General features: G+C 40.1%; 1 long non-coding RNA gene across 1 annotated transcript; it reads right to left on the bottom strand.

The window, feature by feature from the left end:
- Nucleotides 1-12,791: 12,791 nt before the first annotated feature.
- On the bottom strand, nt 12,792-13,956 carry LOC148152449 (uncharacterized). Its single transcript, XR_015762219.1, has 2 exons — nt 13,218-13,956; nt 12,792-12,906 (listed from the first exon to the last, which is right to left on the bottom strand). It is a non-coding gene; the product is annotated as an uncharacterized LOC148152449 (long non-coding RNA).
- Nucleotides 13,957-27,020: the final 13,064 nt, after the last annotated feature.

Here is a 27,020-nt window from a genome sequence, read left to right on the forward strand (position 1 = left end):
ATATATTTTTTTGTACATGGAATTAGAATTTTGTAGTTTCTCTTCCATCTTGTGACGGAACATTTTAAAGTGGATAATGATTTGTTCCATCCTTAAAAGATTTGCTATCTGAGTCAAAGAAGCTGAGCGTCCAAAATAAATGTATTTCTTTTTCAACTAAAGTATGCAAGTTTTCAAAATTCAGCATCAAGTTTCTTGCCATAATAAGTTTTGTACTTAACTTATATATTTCCTATACAAGCCATAAGGAGAACATTCCAGATGAGCTTGCACTGAATAGGACTCAGAAATGTTATTCATGAAAAAACTCAGTGCATTTTCCAGCAAACCTCCCAGTAACTGAAACATGTTCTACTTATATGAGCAACAAGCTGCATTTATGAGCCTGTATTTATTCTCTAGTCCTTCTAACCTGCTTTTTAATTAAAGTTAGGGTGAATCTGTGAACACTTTGTACACAACAGCAGTATGTGTGGGGCAGAGCTTACAACATGTATGTTGGTATAATTTCTATGGGTCCAAGGCCATGAACTTCCTTGGTCTGCACACACAAATAACTCCCAAGTAAATAATTATTGTCTTCAGTTAAGATGACTGTTCAATGCAACATGACCATTTAGAGCAGGGTCTCTGTAGTGTGTTGAGAAACAGTAAAAAAAAAAAAAAAAAAAAAAAGATGAATACACCCTTTTTTTCAATCAGAATTTATCTTGTCTTTTGTTTTGTTTTTATTATTATTTTTGTTGTTCATACACGTATTTGTCAGGTGCATGTGTCTTGCCAGTGGGGGCGCTCTCGTGTCACGGTGGGTCTAACAGGGAGAACAAGTCTCCTGGCTCTGGGCATGCGCGGCTCAGAATAAACGAGCTCTTGCCGGAGATACATTGTTACGACTCGTTTCCTCTGTGATCCACAGATCTGGTTGCACAGGATTCATCTGCCTGTGCACCACTTGATACTGACACCAGATTCCCCTAGGTCTGGTGCCGGTAACAATTGGGGGCTACGTCCGGGATTCCAAGTGCCTAGCAAGGAGAGGTTGGTGCGGAGACGACGAGAGACGGTTCCTGAGGCTTCAGGGAAGGCTGCATTGAGTGTGTCATCCAGAGAGCCAAATCAACCAGTGAAACGTCAGCATGGCTACCATCAATCCACGGCGAATACTTATATTCAACATACAGGAAAAACTTTGTACATTGAGTACAGAACAGTTGCAGATAATTGTGACTTCGATTGATGATGAAAGTGCCATTCATGCTCATGATTTAAGTGAACCCGAACTGTATGATTTGATTGTTGACTTTGTTAGAAGTGAGAAACTGAAAGCGTCGGAGGATGAAGGCATGGCTCAGCTCCTCCTTTTAGAAGAACTGGTTAGAAAGCTGCTCGTCACTGATGTCGGTGCAACTGGAGATGACCCAGCCACACTGTCAAGAACTGAGAATGTGCCAGCTGGTCAGACTGGTTGTCCTGCCTCATTTCAGCTGGACCTCATCGACTCAGGCCTGCAGACAGCTACTCCAGATACAGACATATCCTTGCAGCCAAGAGAGACAGCAGGAGGCTCCTCTGCTGACATACCAACAACAGCAGATGAAAGGGGTAAGAGGAGCCCCTCTCCTAGTGTAGGAGACAAGGTGTTGAGGTTAAATTATGTTGTAGCTTTATTTCCACGCAGAGAGTTTAAGATTCATGGTGGACAAATCTCTGATTTTGGTTCTGATGTGTCATACAGTAACCTATGTAAACAAATAGACGGAGGACTACAGGAAGGTTTTACCGACATGGAAATAATTCGCACAATCTTCAAGATAATGAAGCCAGGTACATTCAAAAAAATGTTATCTAACAAATGTGATTTAAACGTCGATGAGCTTAAGCGGTTCCTCCGCTCACATATCAGAGATAAAAATAGTACTGAGCTTTTCCAAGATTTAAGTAATGCAAGGCAACATGAGAAAGAGAGTGCACAGCAATTTCTGTACAGAATAATGGGACTTAAGCAGTGTGTCCTTTTTGAGTCGGCGCAACCTGGGCCAGATTTTAGCTATGATAAGAAACAGGGTACAGGGTACATTTTTGCACACATTGTACCAAGGATTGAATGAAAAAAAACAGTTATATCAGGCATGATCTTAAACCTTTCCTTCGGGACTTGCAGGTTAGTGATGATTTCCTGTTAGAACAGATCACAAAGTCTACAAGTGAAGAGGCAGAGAGACTGAGACGTCTTGGGTTAGCATCGTAGACTCGACCTGTGACTGTAGGTGCGGCCCAACTTGAAAATACTGATTCAAAGCAAGATAAAGATGACACTGAATTGCAAGCTAATCGTGCTGCAATTAAAGAGCTGACTGCGCAGGTGTCTTCTTTAACCAGACAGTTGTCCCAGGTTATTAAAACTACTGACAAGGATGTGTCTGACCCTCCCTGTCCACCCAAAAATCACCTCCCAGCAGCTCCAGCTGACACTAGAGGCCGATGTAGCAACTGTGTAGAGCAGTGGTTCCCAAACTTTTTCTTCTGCGCCCCCCCAGTGGTTTCCAAACATTTTCTGCGCCCCCCCCTATGGATTACAAATGGCTGTCTGGTTGAAACGACGCATGTGACGGGGGAGGGGGGCGGGATGACTTTTTGGGGGGCAAAATGAATGTACGTAGCTGAAAATAGACACCAACATCAGTAGCCTACAAGGTACTTGTTAAGCTTAAGGTATTGATATTAGCTAGTCATCTTTTAGCTAACATTACCTGCATCCAACAGCTTTACTCAACTCAGTCGGTTAGTTTGGAGGGAAAAACTGTGAAAAGTTCTTTGCGTTTTGCTGGTTTGCTGCCGTGATTCTAACACAAACCTACGTAGCTCCGCACAGCAGCAGCAGGTCTCCTTCACAGGTGGAAACCCAGCGCGAGCGTCGTAGCGCTCATGTTGCGTTTAAAGGCGGCTCGGAAAAACAGGTTACAACATGTTAACAACTGATTAAACAGTTTTACCTGCTGATAAAAGTGACATAGGACACAAATATGGGAAGTGTGGAAGCCTCTACTGTATCAAATTGACATAGGAATAACAGGCCATTCTAAGGTAAAAACCCAGCGCATACAGTGTTCATGTTTTTTTTTCTTTCATCCAGACAGCTTCCGTGCCCCCCCTGCAATGACACGGCGCCCCCCCTAGGGGGCGCGCCCCACAGTTTGGGAACCTCTGGTGTAGAGCAAGGCTGAGTTAACTGCCCTCATTGTTTCAGCTGTGGCCAAGCTGGCCATTGGGCTGTTGGCTGTATGCAAAGAAAGATGTTGGGAAACGCAGAAAGGTCACTGAAGAGGGGCAACCGGTGACCAGGATGACAGAGGAGGCCCCAAAATTATTCCACAACTCTAAAATCACCCATCCTGTCAAACCTCATGAAACCTGTCGATCTCCACCAAGAAAACGTCTTGCACAGCTCATTGGTAAAAGATGTATGATATCATGTGCCATCAATAGGGTGCCGCTGGTAATGCTCTCGACTCAGTAGCACAAGTGACTATGGTAGGGAAAGAATGGATAGAAAGAACTCTTCCTGGTGTTCAGATTTGGCTTCTAGAGTCCCTTATTTCTAACAAACACTTAGAAATTGCAGCAGCAAATGGCACCAATGTCCCATTTGATGGTTGGGCTGATGTTGAACTCCAGATCTGCAGTGTGAACCATGGCCATGTTACCATACAGGTGTCAATATTAATTAGTCAGAACCACCTTAACTGTCCTCTTTTAGGCAGTAATGTAATTGCAGAGATTATTAAAATCAACACAGAAGAAAGAAATGGAGCAGATATCACTGCACTACTCAGAGACTAAGTGTTACTGACAGAGCAGTCGAGGCTTTGGTTTCTGCCCTTCAGATTTCAACCTCTGATGAGGCTACAAATTGCAGTGTTAGGACTGGCAATAAAGGTGTGGTCATTCCAGGAGAGACAGCAGGCGCAAATCGTGACACCGCACCTACTACTGGCACTTCCGGTGGCAGGTGTGACACCTGCCACAAGTGCCACTGCGTTCGGGACTAGCTGCCAGTGCTGCCGCTGCGTTCGGCTGACTTCGGCACCTCTTACTGGCACTTCCGCTGACACCTGCCACAAGTGCCACTGCTTTCGGGACTAGCTGCCAGAGTTGCCACTGTGTTCGGCTGACTTCGGCTGACCTCGGCACCTCGTACTGGCACTTCCGCTGACACCTGCCACAAGTGCCACTGCTTTCGGGACTAGCTGCCAGAGTTGCCACTGCGTTCGGCTGACTTCGGCTGACCTCAGCTGACCTCGGCACCTCTTACTGGCACTTCCTCTGACACCTGCCATTAGTGTCACTGTTTTCGGGTCTAGCTGTCAGTGTTGCCACTGCGTTCGGCTGACTTCGGCACCTTCCAAGGGTTTCCACGACCTCATACTGGCACCTCCCACGCCTCACGGACCGCTCTCGCCTATTTTTGCTGACGAGATTTAGAGCGGCCATCTTATAGCGTTCGACCGCTCCACTCAGCGTTATATGTTTAACAGGGACAATGACGTATTTGAACATTTAATCTTTCATAACACCCTGTTTTGTTACTGGAAACCTTATACTTGCAGCCATATTTATAAACAGTTGTATTTTTAAAGTATTTTTAATTGTATTATACATACTTCAGCATATTTAAATATGCTTAGTGGGGAAAACAATAGAATAGAAATAGAATATTCTTTGGTGACAGCTTCTGTGTCAGATTTAATATGAATGAATTTATAATTAATGAAAATAATGGTGGATCTGGCAGAAAGTATTGCATTTCCTCTTAAGTATTCTGTTCCCTTAAAAAAAGCAAATATGCCCTGGTCTATTTTTTATACAGTCTCAAATTTCAGTTTCCAATAAACAGCCTCAGTGAAAACATGTTGACAGTTGCCATAAGCTGTCACTTGTGCCACGGGCTTCTGGGTAAGGTGCCACTTGTGCCACCTTACCACTGGGTAAGGTGACACAAGTAAGGTGGCCATGGGTGCCACAGGCTGCTAACCTCATTCTCTATCTGTTTCAGACAGAATGTAGCATATGAATAACTTTAGATCAAACAAATAGAAATAAAATATATCTTAATTACAACATAATTCTCATACATATTTAAATATACAGCCGGTGTTCAGACTTAAACAGAGAAAGACAACTCCTGCACTGTCAGATGGGACCTCTTCTGCAACAGCTGATAATAGCTACCACTAGGTACCTACCACTACAACTGACACTCGGTTGCCATGGTATGCCAGTGCTGACAAGCTCCTGTCAGTTCCGGATTATAGTTATTTTCATACAGGGACCTTAATATAATGCTATTGATTATTAAACCGGGTAAGTTCACTAATATTGACTTATTAGTTAATATTTGTGACAGTGGCAACATGAGATATTGACAATTCCAGAGTGACATTATGTTCAGCATGGTTCCATGACAGTGCACAGGATGTCATAAGTTATAGTGGCTGCCTGGTCTATTATCTAATAGACCAGGCAGCCACTATAACTTTCATTGTTTTTTGTTAAGATAATGCAATTTTTAAAAAAAAACATGTTATCATAATTTTCCAAAAATGCCTGCTAACCAGTTTTAAATAGTTATTACTTGTTTTTATTTATTAAATTTAATCCCCACTATTTTTCATTATTTGTCAAGTTTATTACAGATTTGTGTGGCATAAATGAAGGTTGCTTCTCTGTGTTTGTTTCTGGTTCTGTTCATTGTCTTCAAAGTTTTCTTATTCAAAGATGAGAAAATGACTCAAATCTGAGCTACAAAATGCATTTCAATAACATTTTCAAGGCAGCAGGAGGACTTTCACTTTCAAGTTAAACCACCTTCAAAATTTTTTACACCAATATTGAATATTGATAAGTCAAAACACAAAGTATTTACACCTCAAAAAATTTGACAATGTGTGAATCCTAAGCAGCATTAAGAACAAGATTGTTACATATTTTTGGAAATAAAAATTACTTTGGGTTATACTTAAGATGAAAATGCTTTTTTCAAAGAAAATTGTGCTGCTTACATATTATTTTATTTGGCAGATATGTTTCAACATTTTTTCAAGTTTATGTCACAAAGTAGTAATAGTAATTGATTTGTCAATATTTATTAGCCATTGTATGTAAATACTTTAAACAGCAATTTGAAGTCTGCTGTAAAATTCATGTTTAGTCAATGTGTGAATTTACTACATCAGGATCAAATAACTTATTATTCCTCCATGAGAAATTATGATCATTAAGCTTAAATTTATTTTTCAAACTTTATTAATTTCTACAATATATGTTATACAGAGTCTGATTATTATTACTATTATCCAGTTGCAACATTTGGCTTCCTGTTGCACCATGTCAGCCACTGTTCTGCGATATAAACATAGGCAAGGGTTGAATGTCATTTTGATTAAGTAAAAAGTCCTATTAACTATCAGTGATGTGTGATTAACCAGATGTGTCCTTGAACATAGTGACAGGTTCCACTGTAATAGTGACACTTTATAGTATATTCAATTGGCCATCTTGCTTGAATTAAACTCAGTCAAAAATATTCAAGGTGTTAAATGGATAAATAACCAATTACCATTGAATTTTTTTTTATAAACACGCATTATAAGTAACACGTTTTCAAAAAACTGTCATTGCCATCCCCCAAAACATCGGCACCAGTTGTGACAGCTCTGAAACATCCTGGACACCTAACGGCAGCTCTAGTGGAAGCCAGACTCAGTTGTTATAAAGGTGCCGAAACCAATGGCATCCCTGATACCTGCTGTGTATTTGATTAATTCAAAGACGAAAGGAGTCGGCTGGATTATTCAGATGAACTTTAGTGAATAAATAGGATGAACGAATCATACATGATATACAAAACGTGTAGGAATTCAGCTAACATAAGTATTTCTGCGAAAAAAAACTTATTAAATTCTGTCTTCTTCGTCTGTCTTTAAGTTCTTCTTCTACTAGTAATAAAGCATCATGGGATATGTAGTCCATTTGCCTAAGTCAGTGGCAACACTGACAGCTAGATCCGAAAACAGTGGCACTAATGGCAGGTGTCAGCGGAAGTGCCAGTACGAGGTGCCGAGGTCAGCCGAAGTCAGCCGAACGCAGTGGCAACTCTGGCAGCTAGTCCCGAAAGCAGTGGCACTTGTGGCAGGTGTCAGCGGAAGTGCCAGTACAAGGTGCCGAGGTCAGCCGAAGTCAGCCGAACGCAGTGGCAACTCTGGCAGCTAGTCCCGAAAGCAGTGGCACTTGTGGCAGGTGTCACACCTGCCACCGGAAGTGCCATTAGTAGGTGCGGTGTCACGATTTGCGCTCGGCCCTGCTGGAGAGACAGCAGGCGCAAATCGTGACACCGCACCTACTACTGGCACTTCCGGTGGCAGGTGTGACAGCTGCCACAAGTGCCACTGCGTTCGGGACTAGCTGCCAGTGCTGCCGCTGCGTTCGGCTGACTTCGGCTGACCTCGGCACCTCTTACTGGCACTTCCGCTGACACCTGCCACAAGTGCCACTGCTTTCGGGACTAGCTGCCAGAGTTGCCACTGCGTTCGGCTGACTTCGGCTGACCTCGGCACCTGGTACTGGCACTTCCGCTGACACCTGCCACAAGTGCCACTGCTTTCGGGACTAGCTGCCAGAGTTGCCACTGCGTTCGGCTGACTTCGGCTGACCTCGGCACCTCGTACTGGCACTTCCGCTGACACCTGCCATTAGTGCCACTGTTTTCGGGTCTAGCTGTCAGTGTTGCTACTGACTTCGGCTGACTTCGGCTGACCTCAGCACCTCGTACTGGCACTTCCGCTGACACCTGCCATTAGTGCCACTGTTTTCGGGTCTAGCTGTCAGTGTTGCTACTGACTTCGGCTGACTTCGGCTGACTTCGGCACCTTCCAAGGGTTGCCACGACCTCATACTGGCACCTCCCACGCCTCACGGACCGCTCTCGCCTATTTTTGCTGACGAGATTTAGGGCGGCCATCTTATAGCGTTCGACCGCTCCACTCAGCGTTATATGTTTAACAGGCACAATGACGTATTTGAACATTTAATCTTTCATAATACGCTGTTTTGTTACTGGAAACCTTATACATGCAGCCATATTTATAAACAGTTGTATTTTTAAAGTATTTTAAATTGTATTATACATACTTCAGCATATTTAAATATGCTTAGTGGGGAAAACAATAGAATAGGAATAGAATATTCTTTGGTGACAGCTTCTGTGTCAGATTTAATATGAATGAATTTATAATTAATGAAAATAATGGTGGATCTGTCACAAAGTATTGCATTTCCTCTTAAGTATTCTGTTCCCTTAAAAAAGCAAATATGCCCTGGTCTATTTTTTATACAGTCTCAAATTTCAGTTTCCAATAAACAGCCTCAGTGAAAACATGTTGACAGTTGCCATAAGCTGTCACTTGTGCCACGGGCTTCTGGGTAAGGTGCCACTTGTGCCACCTTACCACTGGGTAAGGTGGCACAAGTAAGGTGGCCATGAGTGCCACAGGCTGCTAACCTCATTCTCTATCTGTTTCAGACAGAATGTAGCATATGAATAACTTTAGTTCAAACAAATAGAAATAAAATATATCTTAATTACAACATAATTCTCATACATATTTAAATATACAGCCGGTGTTCAGACTTAAACAGAGAAAGACAACTCCTGCACTGTCAGATGGGACCTCTTCTGCAACAGCTGATAATAGCTACCACTAGGTACCTACCACTACAACTGACACTCAGTTGCCATGGTATGTCTGTGCTGACAAGCTCCTGTCAATTCCGGATTATAATTATTTTCATACAATGACCTTAATATAATGCTATTGATTATTAAACCGGGTAAGTTCACTAATATTGACTTATTAGTTAATATTTGTGACAGTGGCAACATGAGATATTGACAATTCCAGAGTGACATTATGTTCAGCATGGTTCCATGACGGTGCACAGGATGTCATAAGTTATAGTGGCTGCCTGGTCTATTATCTAATAGACCAGGCAGCCACTATAACTTTCATTGTTTTTTGTTAAGATAATGCAATTTTAAAAAAAAGAAATATGTTATCATAATTTTCCAAAAATGCCTGTTAACCATTTTTAAATAGTTATTACTTGTTTTTATTTATTAAATTTAATCCCCACTATTTTTCATTATTTGTCAAGTTTATTACAGATTTGTGTGGCATAAATGAAGGTTGCTTCTCTGTGTTTGTTTCTGGTTCTGTTCATTGTCTTCAAAGTTTTCTTATTCAAAGATGAGAAAATGACTAAAATCTGAGCTACAAAATGCATTTCAACAGCATTTTCAAGGCAGCAGGAGGACTTTCACTTTCAAGTTAAACCACCTTCAAATTTTTTTTACACCAATATTGAATATTGATAAGTCAAAACACAAAGTATTTACACCTCAAAAAATTTGACAATGTGTGAATCCTAAGCAGCATTAAGAACAAGATTGTTACATATTTTTGGAAATAAAAATTACTTTGGGTTATACTTAAGATGAAAATGCTTTTTTCAAAGAAAATTGTGCTGCTTACATATTATTTTATTTGGCAGATATGTTTCAACATTTTTTTCAAGTTTATGTCACAAAGTATATGCATAGTAATTGATTTGTCAATATTTATTAGCCATTGTATGTAAATACTTTAAACAGCAATTTGAAGTCTACTGTAAAATTCATGTTTAGTCAACGTGTGAATTTACTACATCAGGATCAAATAACTTATTATTCCTCCATGAGAAATTATGATCATTAAGCTTAAATTTATTTTTCAAACTTTATTAATTTCTACAATATACGTTATACAGAGTCTGATTATTATTACTATTATCCAGTTGCAACATTTGGCTTCCTGTTGCACTATGTCAGCCACTGTTCTGCGATATAAACATGGGCAAGGGTTGAATGTCATTTTGATTAAGTAAAAAGTCCTATTAACTATCAGTGATGTGTGATTAACCAGATGTGTCCTTGAACATAGTGACAGGTTCCACTGTAATAGTGACACTTTATAGTATATTCAATTGGCCATCTTGCTTGAATTAAACTCAGTCAAAAATATTCAAAGTGTTAAATGGATAAATAACCAATTACCATTTAATTTTTTTTTATAAATACGCATTATAAGTAACACGTTTTCAAAAAACTGTCATTGCCATCCCCCAAAACATCGGCACCAGTTGTGACAGCTCTGAAACATCCTGGACACCTAACGGCAGCTCTAGTGGAAGCCAGACTCAGTTGTTATAAATGTGCCGAAACCAATGGCATCCCTTATACCTGCTGTGTATTTAATTAATACAAAGACGAAAGGAGTCGGCTGGATTATTCAGATGAACTTTAGTGAATAAATAGGATGAACGAATCATACATGATATACAAAACGTGTAGGAATTCAGCTAACATAAGTATTTCTGCGAAAAAAACCTCTTATTAAATTCTGTCTTCTTCGTCTGTCTTTAAGTTCTTCTTCTACTAGTAATAAAGCATCATGGGATATGTAGTCCATTTGCCTAAGTCAGCGGCAACACTGACAGCTAGACCCGAAAACAGTGGCACTTGTGGCAGGTGTCAGAGGAAGTGCCAGTACGAGGTGCCGAGGTCAGCCGAAGTCAGCCGAACGCAGTGGCAACTCTGGCAGCTAGTCCCGAAAGCAGTGGCACTTGTGGCAGGTGTCAGCGGAAGTGCCAGTAAGAGGTGCCGAGGTCAGCCGAAGTCAGCCGAACGCAGCGGCAGCACTGGCAGCTAGTCCCGAACGCAGTGGCACTTGTGGCAGGTGTCACACCTGCCACCGGAAGTGCCAGTAGTAGGTGCGGTGTCACGATTTGCGCTCGGCCCTGCTGCAAATGATTTAATAACAGACTCATTAACAATTTCTTTTACATCAACTAAAGTGGAACAAGTAGCACCAGTTATGAATATGTCATTAAGTGTTATTACAGTGTCATTAATATTAACTGTTACCGCAAGTAAAGTGAAACACGTAACAGTTATGAAGACGTCATTACAATGTCATTAATATTAACCATTACCTCAAGTAAAGTGAAACAAGTAACAGTTACGACAGTCATTAAGTGTCATTACAGTGTCATTAATATTAACTATTACCTCAAGTAAAGTGAAACAAGTAACAGTTATGACAGTCATTAAGTGTCATTACAGTGTCATTAATATTAACTTTTACCTCAAGTAAATTGAAACTAGTAGTAACAATTATAAAGATGTAATTTAGTATTACAGTGTCAAATGCAATGCTAACAGAGTTATTGATATTAAGTCTTACCTCAAATGAAGTGAAACACACTGGACTACTTATAACTACCATCATAACTGTAGAACAAACCCTTTGTACATTGGAATAAAACAAAAGATAACTTGTTCTAAGGATAACAGAGGGTTTAATGTCTGGTCAGTATATTGTTACTCTGAAATGCTGATTGAAAAACTAAAACAGAATTACTTATTCTTTAACTTAAGAAAATAGGTTCTTTCAACAGTAACATTTTTGCTTTGATTATGTCAGCCATCTCCTTCGTAATAGTCTTCCTGTAATGCTCTGAAAACAGGAGATCTTCTTCTTGTCTTCATTTCCTGGAAGCAGCCTTTGAAGGTGTCCAGAAATGCTCAGAAATTACAGCTTTGCAATAGTTAATCATGGCAAAAGCCTTTTCATGAATTCAAACTTGGTGAATCTCTTCTGGACATTCTCATAGTCGGTGATGACTCAATTCATTGTGGTCACTTAAAAAAAGAACAAAAACAAAAAACAATGTCATCATATTCCAGCATTTATTTAAATACCATTTCAAAAATGTCCCTTGCTGCACCCTGTCAGAATGGTAGACTGGCAGACAAATGCCTAGTTAACATGACTGGTTGTTATAAAGTGCAATACAATTATTTCTTAATACAAGTGGAATAATAACTGGAGCTGAACAAAATTATTCTGATCAAATATTTGTCTGGCAGAAGTTCAGACAGACTGCCACTGTTATTCGAATGCATCATTTAATATATAGTGTAGAGGCTAAGCCAAAGCTTTAAGCCCCTGAGGTGGTACACCGGGGTAAAGTTGACACGCCGATCACTTAGCCGCTTAATTGAAATGAGAGCCGTCCTTGATGTTAGTGCAGGTAATCCATTTATTTCCATGACTCGGCAATCATCATCTTATTTCATTTAAGTCATTCCTCTAACATGTTGTCAATAACACCGCATACATAGTTTCAGCAATCCACACAGCATTTAATTCAATAGCGGTAGCATTGCGTCACGTTAGTATTGCGTTGCGTTGTGTTGCGGTCAAAAACTGTTTCCCCCTTTCGGGTGGAACACACCTGTCCTCATCAACACTGCATGCTAACTAAATAGACAGCTGACAGATCATGTGACCCAAACCATTTAGAATACAGAAATGCATAATCTGCTCCTACATATAGTTTTAGGCACATGAATGCATCTTTTTACTTAAGAGCATTCTAAATTATTTCTAACCAGATACTCTAACTTAGGGTTGTTTGCAAGAAGCTTATTAAGAAATAAATAGATTTAACATCAGTTTTAGTTGTCTAAAACGTAACTTAACTCAGCTGGTGAATGTTGATTCCTGCTCCCTATTTCCCACTTACCTGGCTGTCCCACCCCACTTCACATGGTGAAAATATTAACACAAAAACGACTTACCTAATTTTCTTGGGGAATATTTCATCTGCTTCTTTCTCTTTGGTCAAATAGGAACTTCTTTCTCTGGTGGCTGGTCCTTATTATCATCCTCCACACTCGTAGCATGTCTTCATTAGCCAACTTTGTCCTCCCCACCATGTGTCCTTAGGCTAGCCTGGGTCTTCATGTGGCTAAACGTGCCAAAGCAAAGAACACAAACTCTGTGTCATATCAGCCAAGTCGTTAAATACTGAAGGATAATTTTGACTAATATATTAGCTTTTAATTTGCTAGATTAAAATTGGAGGGGGAAAAAACTATTTGCCTGTCTTTAAAATATATTTAATATTAAGGGCTAACGTTAGAGTAATTGTGTTTAATAACTTTAGCTAACATTAACCAACAGCAAGGTAGGATTGGCTTGGTAGCTAACATTACAGAGAAAGAGAACGTAGTCAATGTTATTTTCTCAAAGAAAATGTAAAGTTAATAAGACACATACCTCATATGTATTAGGTATCAAACTTCGGCTTCTTTTTAAACAGGAGGTCTGGCAGTTATAACTTGTGTTAGGTTTGCGCCACAATATGGAAGATTTCTTCTTCACCAACACACTGCACGCCTGTCTGTGCACTGCTGCCTCTCACTGGTGGAGATGGTGTATTGCACTACTTAGCCCTTGTGTTTAGAAATGGGGTCCATACCAACCGACCCCACACACGTAAAACTTTTATCATTTGCCACAGTTCTCTACGTTTGCCTCAGTCCTCGCACGCACAAGGGTTAAAACAGCCTTAAATAATGTTTCAAATGCTAAGTTCATAAGTGCTTTGTAGACATCTTGCTGTAAAACTGTAGGATCGATAAAATTAAGAAAATTAAGACTAAACAACATGGCAGAGCTTTATCGTATTACTACATAAAGCTAATTTTTAAAGTATAATCGGTAATACTTTTATAACAAATTTATGTCAGATAATGATTTCTTGGTTAATGACAAGTTGTCATAACGAAGATATTTTTGGCGAGGTTAATGACAAGTTGTCATAACGAAGACATTTTGTCTAGATTAATGACAAGCTGTCATAATGAAGACATTTCGAATAATGTCAACTTTGTATTAAAAATGTCATTATTTACCGAATGACGCTTTATGACAACAGTCATAACTATTCATGAAGACTTATTGATGTTCATGACAGGTGTTATGTCATGTTTATGACAGTGTCATGACAGTCTTATTCAACCCCCTTCAAATAAAGTGTTACCAAATACCTATTCAAAACCCCACTAAACATGACATCTACCTTGGTAAGAGAACAGTTATAGGAAATTTAGAGGAGGTCACAGAGGTGAATCCAATTCCGTACAACCAAAATGATTCATGGTCAACCCCTCATCTTCCTGTAAACTCATGGACAGCACAGTTAATACCAGAAAGCAGTGAGACACAAGATGAGACATGTCTGAAGTGGCATCCTCCTGTTGATTTGTCTCACTTGGGGGAGAATGAACAGAAATTAGTCAGGAATATGTTGTACGAGGAGTCGGAAGTCTTTGCTAGGCATGACTCTGACATTGGCTGCATTCCAAATTTGCAGTTGAAAATTCACCTTAAGGACGAAACACCTGTCCAGATGTCCTATAATGCAATTCCTAAACCCCTATACAAGGAGGTGAAAGAATATGTCCAATATCTTCTTGACCATGATTGGATTAGGAAATCCACCTCACCATATTCTTCCCCTGTCGTCTGTGTCAGAAAGAAAGATCAGAGTTTACGACTCTGTATTGATTTTAGGAAACTGAACCAAAAAAACTATTGCGGACCACCACCCACTTCCACGTATCCAAGATCTGTTGGACAATCTGGGGGGTTACTCTTGGTTTTCACTACTTGACCAAGGCAGTGCATACCATCAAGGCTTTGTTGATGAGAGTTCAAGGCACATGACTGCATTCAGCACACCTTGGGGCTTGTATGAGTGGGTCTGCCTCCCATTTGGCCTTACGAATGCCCCAGCTGCTTTCCAAAGGTGCATTGAAGGGGTCCTTTATGGTCTGAGGGATGAGTGCTGCTCTCCATATTTGGATGATGTGCTTTGTTTTTCCAGAACTTTCCAGGATCACATTGATGATTTGAGGCTTGTGCTTCGCCGCCTGCAAAAACATGGTGTCAAACTGCGACCAAAAAAATGTGAGTTTTTTAAACGTCAGGTCAGATATGTTGGGCGATTAGTGACTGGTGAAGGTGTTCAGATTGACCCACAAGATCTTGAGGCGGTGAACCAACTTAAAGACAGAGAACCAAAAAATGTGGGAGAGGTTAGGGCCCTACTAGGTTTCCTAGGTTATTACCGCACTTTCATTCAGGACATTTCCAGGATAGCTAGACCACTGTTTAAACTCATAGAAAACTCCAGAAACTCATAGAAAACTCCAAAAATCAGAAATCAGATTCAACTAATTCCAAAACTCAGCCGAAGTCTAAGAATACTGGACAGTTACCATCCAAAACCCCAGTAAAGTAGACAGCAACACACAGCAATGTAGTCCACCCATATTGGGATACCCAGATTTTAATTTACCCTTTGTCCTCCACTCTGATGCATCAAATGAAGGTTTGGGAGCAGTACTTTATCAACAACAGGAAAACAAGCTCCGTGTTATTGCATATGGCTCCAAGACACTCACACCTGCTGAGAAAAATTACCATCTTCATTCCAGCAAGCTAGAATTTCTTGCTTTGAAGTGGGCTATTTGTGATAAATTTAGGGATTATCTGTACTATGCACCCACCTTCACTGTGTACACTTATAATAATCCCCTTACTTATGTCCTGAGCACAGCTAGGTTAAATGCCACCGGACATCGCTGGGTTGGGGAGTTAGTTGACTTTCATTTCACCATAAAAGTATAGACCTGGAAAAACTAATGCTGATGCTGACACCCTCTCCCGTTACCCAGTCCCTCTAGAGAAACATCTGACTGAATATACAGAAGTCATGCTCCCAGAGGTGGTTTCTGCAATCTGGCAGGGGGACAAAGCTATGAGAGGTGGTGATGTACCATGGGTGGCTGCATTAAATTTGCACCACATTGATGATGACACAAACAGTGAAGGCACCCCAGTTATCACCCCAGATAATATTAGTGTGGCACAGAGGGATGATGCGTCATCTGTGAGGTGATAAACCTGAAAATGAAGAGGTGGAAGCCAAACAGTAAAGATAAGAGTCAGATGGGTCGAGAGACACACAGGCTGGTAAATGAGTGGAAAAGACTAACATTGGACAGGGAAGTATTGTACAGACAGACTGAACACAGAAAACAGCTAGTTTTACCCAGCAAACTGAAGCAAACAGTGTTAAAAACACTACATGATGATATGGGACATGTTGGTGCTGACAAAGTCATCCAGCTTGCCAGAGAGAGGTTTTATTGGCCTTTTATGCAAAATGACATCGAAGATGCAGTTGTATCAAGCAGAAACAACCAAACAAGCTTCAGGAAGCACCAATGGGCTCAATAACAACCAGCAGCCCTTTTGAACTCATTTCTATAGATTATGTGCACCTTGAACCAAGCAGAGATGGTTATGAGTACGTTCTAGTTCTGGTTGATAATTTTACTCGCTTTGCACAAGCCTATGCAACTAAGAACAAATCAGGCAAAACGGCAGCTGAGAAGATTTTTTTATGACTTTATTCCCCGCTTTGGCTACCCTGAAAAGTGACATCATGACCAGGGAAAAGAGTTTGAGAACAACCTGTTCCACTGACTCCAACAACTAGCAGGAATAACCCATTCTCGAACAACTCCATATCATCCACAGGGGAACCCAGTTGAGCGTCTAAATCGAACTCTTCTTCAAATGCTCCGCACCTTGCATGAGGAAAAAAAATCTGAATGGAAAGACCACCTGCCCCACATACTTCATGCGTATTATTGTACTAAACACGAGTCTACAGGTTACTCACCTTTCTTTCTTCTGTATGGCAGAGATCCCCGTTTGCCAATTGATTTGCTTTTTAATTTGAAATCTAAAGAGAAGCAACATTCTAGACATGAATATGCACAAAAATGGGCTTCACGGATGCAGGAGGCATATAAAATTGCCACAGATAACAGTGCAAAATCCTCCGCAAAAGGGAAGCAGAATTATGATCGACATGTTAAAGGGGTTATATTACAACTAGGAGATCGAGTTCTTGTGAGAAATCTATCTGAGAGAGGTGGTCCAGGGAAACTCCGTGCTTTTTGGGAGAAAAATATTCATTGAGTTGTTGACAGGATCGGTGATGGGCCCATCTATCGTGTACAACCAGAAACTGGAAATAAAACATTCCGTGTTTTACAACGGAATCTACTGCTACCTGTTAATGAATTGCCTTTTGAACAAGATGAACAGATTAAATCCTCAAACCAAACACGAAAACGGAATGAATGCCAGAATCATGACAGTCTGACAGTTGAGCAGAAATATGAAAATTCTGACGAGGAAGAACGATACAACTATGTCCTCAGAACTATTCCTGTTTATGAAAGGAGTAAAGTAATCCCTCATGTTTCTGAACCAAATGTCCGTAGTAATCTCAGAGCAGTGGCTTCAGAGTTCCAGCCTGCAGAACATTTAATGCAGAATGCTGAAATGCAACAGCAAAGTCCAACACAGTTGGTGGTTGTCCCTGAATTAGTACCTCCAGTGGCACCACTAACTGGTCCCTCATTCATTCCACCTCATTCTCAATGGAGAATGAGGTGGAAAATGGAGGGGATAGTTCCGAACCTGGTATGCACGCGTCAGAGGAAGAAGAGCTGTCAGTAAGGAGGTCAGCCAGAGCTGTAAAACCTAGAGAGGTCTTGACATATGACCACCTGGGTCAACCATCCTATCACCCATTACAACCTGGAGTAAATCTGATGACCGCATGTCTTCCTTGCCCCATACTGTCTTACCCTGCTACCTCTGACTGTATGCCAATATGGACATTTTAGGGCAATGACACTTTGACAATGATAGATATTTCAAGCAACAAACCTGACTTTTTATAGTTATATTTGTTAGTTCTACTCTAGATGTCTGGAGATATCTTTTAAAATGGGGGAGAGTGCAGTGTGTTGAGAAACAGTAAAAAAAAAAAAAAAAAAAAGATGAATACACCCTTTTTTCAATCAGAATTGATCTTGTCTTTATTATTATTATTTTTATTGTTCATACACGTATTTGTCAGGTGCATGTGTCTTGCCAGTGGGGGCGCTCTCGTGCCACGGTGGGTCTAACAGGGAGAACAAGTCTCCTGGCTCTGGGCATGCGCGGCTCAGAATAAACGAGCTCTTGCCGGAGATACATTGTTACGACTCGTTTCCTCTGTGATCCACAGATCTGGTTGCACAGGATTCATCTGCCTGTGCACCACTTGATACTGACACCAGATTCCCCTAGGTCTGGTGCCGGTAACATCTCCAACCCCAGCCCTGTAGATCTGCTGTCTTGTTTTAGATGAAACCCTGCTCCACCACACCTGAATCAAATGAGTGGGTCATTACCAGGATTTTGCCAAACTTGGCATACTGAAGAGAACATGACCCTCAAACAAAAAAATAGCAGTATTCATGAAAACCACATGAAACTTTTTATGGATGGAGTATTTTAAGATAATTTAAGCCAACTCGACCAATTTATCTGGATTTATGCTGCTTGAAGAACCAGAAGAGTTATCTACTGTAGGATATTAACTCTGTTTAACCTTTTAGCAGAACTTCACTTCAAAAACCACGAGCTATCCCTCTGAGGTGCAGAAACAAAGATTTATTACCAAGGTTTGGCTAGCTGGTCTGGGGGTGCTCAGCACCCACTCACATTTATGTTTTCATCCTTTTATTTGTGTTATTTATGATTATTTTCTGGCTAAATCTCAATAAAACAATACTTAAGATTAGAATATTACATCAGACTATTATAAAAAAATGTATATAGAAATGTGAACTTAATGAAACATGTTTAATTCCTGCTCAGAGGTTATTATTTTCATAAGGTACTCTGACAAATGGACCTCATTGAAATGCATGATCTAAATAACTGAATATTACAGTATATTACTTAACATATGGCAGGGGTGCCCAAAGTCGGTCCACGAGGGCCGGCATCCTGCATGTTTTAGTTTTCTCCCTGGTTTTACACACCTGCATCAAATGATGGCTCATTAGAAGGCCTAAGCAGAACACTGACTTGCTGAGGAGGTTGTTACAACCACTAGGGAGAGAACTAAAACATGCAGGATGCTGGCCCTTGAGGACCAACTTTGGACACCCCTGACATATGGTGAAGGAAAATATGAACTGGTTTGTTTATGAGACAGAGGTAGGAAGGGACAATATGTCAACAAATGGGTGTGAATGTGGGGTAGAAACCGGTGGACGACTTTTCCCCAGAGTCCCCTTGAGATGACCTCTGTTGTTAACTGGAGCTGTATAAATAAACTGAATTTAATTATTACTGGTTATTGTACATCTTATATTACATCCCCAGAGCAACATTAGCCTTTCTATCGTCTTCACCCCCATCAAAGGCAAAAAAACTGGGTTACTGTAAAATGATGGGAGGGGTTGGCGGTGGAATGTGAGGGGGTGGTGATGGGCAACAGCGGGTTGCCAGATTGTGTAAACACAGCAGGGACCTCCCACCCTCAGGCTCTCGACTGTCACCTCCCATGATGGGCAAATTGGACAAGTTTGGTGTGTTGCTGCTATGCTGGCACTGAGAGGTGTACAAGAAGCTTTGAACAATGACACACGGGTGGGCACACTCTGAAAGAAATCCTGCTGAGTGGCTAAGTCGAACCCCAAGCTTTAGTGAAGCGTGTGGGAGAGGGCCTAATCTGGCAACCCACAAGCTGCAACCTTCCAAACCAAAACCTTCCTCACAAAGACCTGCATTGTTTTCAACAATCCCACCATCTGTGTAAAATTGCAGATACTCATTGCGTGGTATCTAATTTAATAGCGTCTGTACACTAGCTTGAATACAAAACCTCTTTATCTGATCACATAATTAGAAACACTTGTAAAAAGTGAATTTTTTCTTAAGATGCAGAGGCACTCACCTCGACTGGTATTTTAGTTTTTTGATTATTCTTATGTCTTCTGCTGTGATTCCTAATAAAGATAATCTCATAGAAGAAATGCCAGCAAGTAGGCTGAGAATGACAACAATTACCTGACAAAAACCCCCAAAAAACTTTAGAATGTTGCTAAAGGCAGGCATGACAAAGCTACACTGGATCAGAAGATAAACTTAATTAAGAACACCAGAAGAAAGTCCACTCCCAATATAAAACTTGAATGTCAGAGAGAAAACAAACAAACAAAAAAAAAACATAGGGAACAAAAAGAGAGACAGGGTTTTAACAAAAATTTTGTTCAGTGTTCGGCTTCTACTGCATTGGCTAGAAAATAAAACATGCTGTACACTGCTTACTGTCAGTAATCTGCATGTACAAAGAAACTGAAACAAGTTCTCCCATGAATTATGTTCTGTGCAACAAGGTGGAATTTTATATGGAATAGTTACAGAAGAAGAGTGAAAAGGTAAAGAAAGCAAAGAAACCATCTGAAATCTGTTCTTATTCGGAAAACAATCCTGCTGCTATATGTGCAGTTCAGTATCATCTGGTTTACATTGATAACACTGATAACTTGACTTGTCTCCACAGAAAAGACAAAAAGTCAGAATCTTAGTAAGGACCTGCAAACTTTTAAGATTTGCAGAGAGTTTGTGTTGAAGAATGGTAGAAAATCAAAAAATGAGCAACGGATGTGACTCATACAATAAACATCCTGAAGTACTAATTTTAAGATCAGACAAAGAAAACCTGAATAAAAGCAAAACCCAATTTTAAAATGATGAAAAATCTATCTAAATCTATCTGCCCCTATATGAAAAAAATTACTCTCTTGTTAAAATTATAATTTAACATCAAATGGCTATATTTTTGGTTTCATTTCACTAGCCAACCATAAAACATATCCATTGGCATGAAATAAGCCAAAAGAGCTCAAAAAGAAACATATTACTCATCATCAACCTAAAGAAATTTAATAGCAAATGAGAATTAAAAGAAACTTTTCCCCTAATAAATGTAAAAAGTTGATGAAAACTCACATTAAACTTACTCAAGTTAACATTTGTTTAATGATCTGAAACATTTAAATGTGACAAAAAATATAGATGAAATCTGTAACAGGTAAAAACTTTTTATGGGACTCTTATGAATCTACTTCAACCCTTTTAAGGGTTGAAGTTTTAACTTCAACCCTTAAAAGGGTTTGTCTTGTCATTTGGAATAAATGAACGGAACAGAATAACTGCTGGTCTTCCAAAGAAAATGATGCTGCAGGATCTACACTACTTAGAGGAGAGAAACGTGCAGAGAGCTGAAAGTCATTATCTGTGGAGCTTAATAGGATGGCAGACAGAATTTTGAAAGAGATGATCAGAAGTGAGAAAAAGATTACCGAGTTGTAGTTGGAGAGGCAGAGTGAGAAAGAAAAATGGAACAAGAAGCTGATGTTGGAGCATATGAGAGCTAGTGGTATTACTGGCAAAGGAAAACACCGTCTGTGAAAAATTCACTTGCTCTCCCTCAGGATTACCAATGTAATTATTTGAACAAGGATTCTTATTAGAATGTCCAAAGGTGTGGAGGACTTATGGAACAAATGTGAGCGAGACAAAGAAAGGAGAAGGTTTAGCTAATGGAAATTAACTTCCTGCTCTGACATCTACAACTGATAATAGAAACAAATACCTCTAACTGGGAAAAAGGAAACATCTGGTGAAAACTTACCTCACTTCCTCTCAATTTCTTTTTCTGCAAATCTTATTTTAAAAAAAGGGTTGGGAGACGAGATCATCTGATCACAGATAAGGTTTTTATTTGATTGTTGAATAGTGTCTCAGAAGCAACAGAGTCTCATCTGTTTTATTTTAAGAAACACAAGGTACTTCACATTACAGACGTCTCCAGATGCTGATGGATCCAAGAACACAAAATGTTCCAACAATGATGGAAAAAAATATAACAGCAAATCAAAACTTTTTGTCATCTTTAAAATGCTATACATTCATTAAAAAAATTCATTACATTCATTCATTAAAAATGGGCATAAGTATGCAGTAATATTGAAATAAAAAATGTCCAGGAAGTAAAACTGTCACAGGACAAAAATGACTCCCTTTTAAATCACACCACTGCTGCAGTACCTCAGTCTGCCTGTGGAGGCTCTCCTTTACTTCACTAGGGAAAAAAAACCCTGTTTGTTTTTTTTTTTTTTTAAGAAAACAACATTGACTCAAAGATTGTTCTTTTTCTCCGGAATGGAAAATGTCTGAAGAAATGAACCAATAATCAGTCTGTCTCTTTGTGGACAGATCAGGAAGGACATTACTGAAGCAGAACAGGTTCAGGAGGAGACAGACTGTAAATATACACAGGAACCTGCAGGTGGACTAGACTTAAAAACATCATTCCATGTCTTGGTTTTCCTTACATTCACAACAGTTTCCAAATACAAACCAAGAAAACTTTCATTAAGACATTTTTCTTAAACTGATTATTAAAGTAATTTGGACATTTCAATTGTCACTATGTTTAATACACTGCTCACCAAGACCCTTTAATATTCTGATGATTGGAACATTTAGGAAGCTGTTAATGCATGATAAGGTTTTTTTTTCTTTTGTTTCTCAGCTATTCAGCTAACTGAAACATACATGCACCTCAACATGGTAACAGTTATGTTTAACACTCACCAGTGATGTACTGAATATATTGTAAGCAGTCTGGGCCAGTTTGAAGCTGCTGTGGCCTGGAAACATTTTTTTTGCTGCCCTGCATTTTTATTCTGTTTTCTCTTTTTATTTAGTCTCTTTGACATGATTAGCTCTTGGAGTCTCTGTGGTTAGAGAAACATTTGAAGGTCCACTCTTCCATGATTTTGTTGCACAGTGGAAAATATGATTGTTTAATTGTATTTTTGTTGTGTTTTGCATGTTTGGATTGTTTTGTTTCTTGTTTTCCCCTTTTGACAACCCAAACGCACTAGGCTGAAAGCGGCTGTTTAGGAGGCGGAGCCCACTGATTGCGTTCTGCAATCAGTGGGCTCAGGTGCCAGCAGAAGCTGATTGAAGTCAGAATAAAAGGAACCTGGAAGAAGGAGAGGTGTGTGTGTAGACTGATCCTGGCATTGCCAGACGGATGCGCCGTCTAGCGAGGATCGTGGCGGAAGGAATCCGCACGCCAGGCGCAAGGCGCCGAGAGGTGGGCCGATGGCTCAGTGCAGAGGGGAACCTGCCCGCGCCTCTGGGTCAGTCCGAAGAGGGGCGTCGCACGCCGGAAAGAAGACCGGAAAGAAGACCGGAACGTCGCAGAGTCAGCTGAGGATCGGCAAGTGAGCGCCTTATAGGCACATTGCCGTCACCTGGAGCAGCTGGATGAGTGGAGCCCAACTGGCGGCCTCGGATTGGTGACTTTAAGGACAATTATTGAACTTTGGATTTTGTAAAGAAGACAAGGACTGCTTTTATTGTTGCTATTGGAGAGTGACCCTTTTTGTATTAATGGGTTTTTGAGTTGTTTGCTCCCCCTTGTATCGAGAACTAAGCGTGGGGCCATATTGGTCACAATTTCTCCATTGGTTTCAAGACTGACTAGTTTCACAATCTTGAATGAGTTTTCTTAATATTGTCTTGGCTTTGGTCATGAACACAAAGGATTGCGGCTGGCAGCAACTTCATTGGGTGCTTGTCAAGTATGAACCATGTAGAGACAGGTCTGTGAATAACAACCTTTCAGTCCTGTCCTGACTGAAAGAACAAAGTTGTCCAGTCCTCCCACAAACACCACTTCAAGAGATGCTCCTATTCCAGGTCTGTAGAAACCAGAGATGGTTCTCAGGAATAGAACTAAACAAGGTGAGGCAGCATGGAGGTTCAATGCTCCTCAGCTCTGGAACAAACTCAGTGACAACTTATGGGGTGTGGAAACTTTTGGTTCCTTTAAATCAGGGCTGAAAACATTGATTTAAAGGAACTTTTCAAAATATCAGACTAATGAACTGTTTGAAATATTTTGGTTCCTTTATGCCTTAAATATCCATATTTTAACATCTTCAATTCATTGCTTTTATGATTTATTTTGTTTTTGTCTTTACTTTGTTGTAAACAAGATCTGGGATATTCTTGTGTATGAATGCTGTTCTATAAATAAACCACCCTTGTGAGACGAGGTAACAAAGGCTTTGTGCATTTCTATTTTTAAATCTGATATGAGATGACCTATAAGGTCCTATTGACCTTATTCCTGGGGGTCTTACTGGGGAAACGATTATGGGTGTTACTTCCGGAGGCTAGCGGAAGCAGCATTATTTCATTGTAATTTGTAGGGTTTTTTTTTTTTGCTAATCTATGATAGAAGTTGCATCTCTCTTTTCGGTTATAATACAATATTTAGTAAAACTTGTTTACGGACACACCGTCTGCTGTCAGAGAGCTGCTCAGTACAGATTATCGTAATTGTGAGTTTAATCACGGGGAGCGACAGGAACAAGATAAGTTTTGTACCGGAATGACCGTGAATTAGCAGCGCTGCTAACGGCTCGTTTCTCTGAAGAACTGACGGTAATAAAGAGAAAGCAGAGAAGATCTGAGATCTATCATAGATCTGAGTTGTGCCAACAGTATGAAACACCAGCTCCTTCACCCAGACGTTCCTTCCCTCGGGGTGGGGGCATTTATGTTTTCGCATCCACCTGAATAATGTGCAGTTGCGCCACTGGTGGCAGATATTGGATGTGAACTTAGAACCAATCTTAGACTTCTGATTTCTGAAGTTTTTATTCTGATTTAAAGGGCCCTTAAAATTGAAAGCAAAATGACACTTTGTCAAGCACAGCAGAGTAAAGCAGTTGTATGCTGCTGGTAAAATACTCAATATTCATAACTTCAAAAAAATAAAACACATTCTCCATCTTTCCTTAAGATGTCATAGTAGTGCAATAGACTTAGACTTAAGATGAAACAGGAGAGGATGAAGAGGAATAAACTGAGGAATGCTCACACACTTCATTGGTGTGCAGACAGATCGTAGAGTGACCTGGTCTTATGTTCAGCATATTTAAACAAGATAGAACCTTGAAAAAATCCAAACAATTTTACAAATTTTTATCTATTTTTTTGTTTTTAAATACAAAAGACATAAAGAGTTCATCAATACATACAGCTAAACAAAAAGAATAAATACCACAGCAAGCATTTACATTACTAAGAGATAGACCAAATGAAATGTAACAACCACAATTATTTACTTTTTTTTTTCAATGAAAAAGCATAGCATAGCAACAGCATTTAAGAGCTTCAAGGTCTTCTTTATTCTGAGGGAGGAACTTTACAAATATCAGTTACAGTGTATTGTTACAGCTCTGCTGTCCTGACTGAAAAAACTAGGTTGTCCAGTCCTCCTACAAACACAGTAACTGAGGAGTCTGAAACACCAGCCGCTGTTTCCGGTGTTCCAGCGTTGCTTGTCTTGAATGGACAGCAGTGTTAGCATGTAGCACCTTCAGGCTTAATGGTGGTCCCTTTCAGCTTTCAGACAGCACCAGCTACATTCTGAGCTAGTCACAGCTGGAGTGGTGGAGAGGATGGGGGAACTGTGGTACAGAGGGGGAGGGAGGGGCATACACTCTGTTTCTGTCTTTCAGCTGGTTAAGAGAATCACCTGAGGCTGTAATGAGCCCCAGAGAGTAGTGTCGACACATCTGACAGCCCAACATACTGTCAGCCTGTGGCAGAGACCTCTCGCTGCCCTTGTACACTTCCTTTGATGTCTTGCATGTGCAAACATGCCAATGGGAAAAAAGAAAAAACACAGAAAACACATTCCAGCATGCTTTGGCCCTAAGGAGACAAGAGGAAGCGGAGGCATAAAAGGGGAGACAGGATGGTGTGTGTGTAGGGGACTGGGAAGGACATGGAAATTAAACTTGAAAAGTAGGAAGAGTGGTGTGAAATCCTCTTGGCAAACGTTCCATCGCTGCTCAGCCAAGGCTCTGGTGTACACGAGGAGTTGGACTGTTTTCACTGTTAATTTTAATGAACTGACAATGAAGTCTCTTTTGTCTCCGACAGCAGCATCAGATTGTCAGTGCAGCAAGGACACAGAAATGTTACAAATTGTCTGCATATTAATGTTTCTCTCCATGAGTCCATGCATCTGCTTTTCAAGCCCAGTGTTAACATGAAGAAGTAGTTATGGCACATGGAATACTGGTGAAAGCCTGAGGAAGCATCAGTCTGCCACTATGGCACTCTGTGAAACACACACCAGGATTATATTTACACACCGCCATTTGTCCAGCCCTTCACACTCAACTTCCTCTTTGGGCTCCTTTCTCCTGGCGGACGGGTAGGGTCTGGGCTCCAGCTGTCTGCAGTCATGTGGTCCTGGGGTTGGGAAGGTCGAAGACGATAGGTGGGTTCATGGGCAGGAAGTTCACCGTGCAAGCTGAGGCGTTGATGAACGTTGTGGTGCCGTCTGTCATCATGCCATAACCTGTACAATAAGGCAAAAAAAAAAAAAGAACTTAAAAAAACTTTTAAATGAAGTGGATGAAAATGTACATTCATTCCACACAGGCTACATATATTTCATTGTTGGTTCTGGTGTTTCTCATGTTCCTCTGGAGACCAGCCTATTGAGTCATTGTGGAGTTGAGGAGCACTGTAAAACCTAAGTTAGTCAAACTCAATTTGAGGAAACTGATTGTCTTAAACTCTTTAAGTTTATTAACCTAAACAATTCAGTTCAGAAAGAATATTCAATTTAATTATATTTAAGTGAAATATTTTCTGTCAGGCTAACATGGATACCAAAAGTTTCATTCAGTAAACCGAACTTAAACTAGTAAGTATCCTATGACCATTTCTTGTAACTGATTTAAAATGTGTTGATTGTAGTCATCTATTTAGAGCCTGAATAGTCAAATATTGTAAAATCTATTTAAAGAAGACCCAATTCAGCTCAAGTTACTCAGTTTTATTGCTCCACATTAAATAATGCTCTAGTTGCCATTACTTTTAATTTCTCAATTCATTTTAGGAAAAACACTGCTTTAAACCATTTAAGTTGCCTTATCACAATACATGTTATGTTAAACAGCTCAGGAAAAAATTAAGAGACCATTTAAATAATTAGTTTCTCTGATTTTACTTTTTATTAGTATATGTTTGAATAAAATGAACATA

Source organism: Poecilia mexicana, unplaced genomic scaffold, assembly GCF_051168715.1.
Source record: "Poecilia mexicana isolate PSO_F unplaced genomic scaffold, ASM5116871v1 scaffold_23, whole genome shotgun sequence".
NCBI classification, from domain to species: Eukaryota; Metazoa; Chordata; class Actinopteri; order Cyprinodontiformes; family Poeciliidae; genus Poecilia; species Poecilia mexicana.